This window comes from Chrysochloris asiatica, unplaced genomic scaffold (genome assembly GCF_000296735.1).
Source record: "Chrysochloris asiatica unplaced genomic scaffold, ChrAsi1.0 scaffold00181, whole genome shotgun sequence".
NCBI classification, from domain to species: domain Eukaryota; kingdom Metazoa; phylum Chordata; class Mammalia; order Afrosoricida; family Chrysochloridae; genus Chrysochloris; species Chrysochloris asiatica.
In genome coordinates this window covers 1,830,350-1,833,940 of record NW_006408699.1, presented here as the reverse complement: position 1 = coordinate 1,833,940, position 3,591 = coordinate 1,830,350, and the positions used below count along the sequence as shown (strand labels likewise).

Below are 3,591 nucleotides of genomic sequence, written 5' to 3'. Positions count from 1 at the left end.
TGAAGATGTTGGTAGAATTCTTCTATTTCATCCTCACTGGCTTTAGTGGTTGTTGTATAAATTTGAATAATAGTGGTATTAACTGGGCTTCCTGTAGGCACATGGATATTATCCTATCACAGACAGCATTGTACCTCATGACTGATGTGGATATGTTCTTTTTGATAATGAATGTAACACCGTTTCTCTTCAATTTGTGTTTTCTGGCATAGTAAACCATGTGGTCATCAGATTCAAAATGGCCAATACCAGTCCATTTCTGTTTACTGATGCCTAAGATATCGATGTTTATGCATTCCATTTCATTTTTAACAATTTTCAATTTTCCTAGATTCATAGTTTGTACATTCCATGTTCTGATTATTAATGGATGTTGACATCTGTTTCTCTTCATTTCCAGTTGTGCTCAATCAGCAAACGAAGATCCTGAAGGCTTTACTCTCTTCATGTCATCATGGTCAACTCTACTTTGAGGTGGTAACTCTTCCTCAGTCATATTTTTAGTGGGGCTCATTTTCTGGCACTATATCTGACAATATTCTGGTGCTCTTCATCATGTTTCATTTTTCAGTATTTTGGTGCTATCTGACAGTGTTTCACTGCTATTCATAGGGTTTTTCAGTCATTAAATATTTGGAACTTATCTGTCTCTACTCATTCATAATTTGTCTTTGTCTGGAAGCTCAGCTGAAACTTGTCCACCATGGGGACCCTGTGGGTATTTAAAATACAGATGGCATAGCTTTCAAACTCACAGCAACATGCAAGCCACTATAGTATGAGAAACTGACAGACTTGTGGTTAAATTTTTGTAGGGTAGCTGATAAATGAAGGAAGCTTGGTTGTGCAATGGTTAAACACTCAATTGCTAACGGAAAATCACCAGCCACTCAGGGGAAGAAATATGTGGCAACTCGCTTTCTTAAAGTTTACAGCCTTGGAAACACTATGGGGCAGTTCTACCCTATCCTATGGAGTAGTTATGACTGACTCAGTGGCATCAGTCTTTTTTGTTTCATTTTTTCACTGATAAATGAATAGTAGTCTTCTCCATCTTGATGCTAGGTTCTAATCAATGGTTCTGTTTAGCAGTGTTGACATCTTTGCCAAACTTTTGAATTGAGCAATTCATTGGAAATTTATTTTGATTTTTCCTCCTAGTTTCAAAGACAAATTAAAGTGTCAATATTAACACTATTAATAATGTTAATATTTTTGTTGCTATTGTTAAGTGCTGTCGAGTCTGTTCCGACTCATAGCGATCCTGTGGTTCCAAAGGAGTGATTGGTGGGTTTGAACTGCCAACCTTGCTGTTCAAACCGACATTGTAGTCCAGTGCATTATCCTTTAGTGCTATCCCAGTATTCCAATGGTACCACACATTTCACAAGTAGAAAGATATGAAATTACAGTATATCAAAAAAAAAAAGCCAAATCTTTTATTATATTTGAACTTAAGTTTTATTTAATTTCAAAAACAAAATTTGCAGGAGCAAATCACATGATCATTATTCACATGTGAGGTAAGATTGTTGTTGTTGTTAAGTGCCTTCAAGTCAGTTCTGATTCATAGCAACCGTTTACAGGGTTTCCGAGGAGCAGCTGGTGGGTTTGACCTGATGACCATGTGGCTCGAAGTCCAGTGCTGATCCTACAGTGCCACACCAGGAATCCGAGGTAAGATCAGGATTTTTGTATTTTTTGGTTTCTGAGAACTAGCAAACTTCAAAGGTTGTAATTCTATTGTTTGACTTCCACATTTTCAAATTTGTGTGTGGCACTGTAGGGTTAGCACTGGATTTTGAACCATAAACTCAGCAATTCAAACCCACCAGCTGCTCCTCAGAAATCCTATACAGGGTTGCTGTGATTTGGGACTAACTCGATAGCTCTCAACAGCAGCAGCAGCAGCAACGACATCTGAGGAATGCTTTATGTACTGAAAGAGGAAACTTCATAGTAAAATTAAATAGAAAGATCTGAAAATGTCTTCTTATTAAAGGTAAAATATAATATTTTTTCCTCTTATCAAATTATATTATAAAACTGTAACATACACATAATCTGACTGAGCCCTAGTGGATACGTGGCCAAGTGACCAGGCTTTTGGAACTGCCCTTCGTGAATTTCATCAGACACACCAAGCCATGAGGTCAGATGGGTACAGTAGACATTTGACATGAAATCACAGTGATTTATTTTGGATTGAGCACAAGCAGGACCAGAGGGCACGAGCAATTTATATGGACAGAGAGCCTAGAACTCATGTTGAGAGAAGCACTTTAAATGAAGGTCAGCAGTTCAAATTCACCAGCAACACTTGGGGAGAAACATGAAGCTTTCGGCACCTGTAAAGATTTCAGCTTGGGCAACCCTATACAGTGTAGTTTATACTGACTCGAGGACTCCTAACCACCATCACAACATGACCATATAAGATACATAATGACTGGCTGATGAAAGAGGAAAAAACTAAAATTGGTTTATGGGTATATTGACCTGGTTTGGGAATGTAAACCAAGAGCTCAGTAGTGGCCTTGACATACTGTTAGACGGGAAATGAGCCAAATGAGCCAACTGCATGTGGGTGATGCAATATGTGATACAAACAGTGATTCCTTAGTTATACAAGACAAAGTCATCTTCTTCGCTCTAAACTATGCTTCCTTATCTATTTGGGTATAATTTCTCTTCTTTGATGGGTGCTTTTTGGTTGGCATCTACCTGGTGGGCATTTTGTGCCCAATTCCATGTATCTACCCACGTGCTTCTACCTTAGGCTGCATTCTACTAAATCTTCAACTTTTTCCCTTTTTCAGACCTGGTCAACCAGTTAGGCTATTTGACACTGCCCTTGAATCCATATACATTCTATCATGAGGTGACTTCTCCTTCCACCTAAAGTGGTTATAGCCAGGTTCTATGAACATTTTTATATAAGTACATTCTTGTGTTTTTATATTTTGTGAGTAAATATCTAAAAATGGAATTGTGTCATTTAATTTTATGTTTAATCCTATAAGAAACTGCCAAATTATATCCAAAGTAGTTGCAGTATTTTGTATTTTCATCAGAAAAGTTTAAAAGTTATATTTGTGCCAAATATTATCAATACTTGGTGTTATCAGTCTTTAAAAATTATAGCTATTTCAATATGAAGGTATCATTCAATATAAATGTATTATAGCATCTTAATGAATTTTCGTTTGTATTCCGTTGCCTGGTCTTAGGTCATCTTCACAACTGTTGTTGTGTTTGAGCCCATTGTTGGAGTCACTGTGCCAATCTATTTTTTTTCAAAGTTTTATTGTGAATTGAGTGATAGTTTACATGGGAAAACAGTGGCTTTACACTAATTGTTTCATTGCAATGATTACAATTTCCTCCGTGCATCATCATTCAACAGTATTTGCTTCTATTCCCTCTGTGTTTGTTTGTTTGTTTGTTTGTTTGTTTTTTTGGGGGGGGTGATGTACACAAAAACACTCAGGAATATATAATAATTTAAACAACCAAAGGGCACATTCTGTAAGCCTGCCTCCTGGCCACCAGCACTCAGTCTTTCTCTTTCCATGAGTTTAGAGTCCTCAG

General features: G+C 37.1%; 1 pseudogene; it reads left to right on the top strand.

Moving 5' to 3' along the window:
* LOC102827578 overlaps positions 1–2,902 on the top strand; it is a 30,085-nt pseudogene extending 27,183 nt beyond the window's left edge.
* The last annotated feature ends 689 nt before the right edge of the window (positions 2,903–3,591 follow it).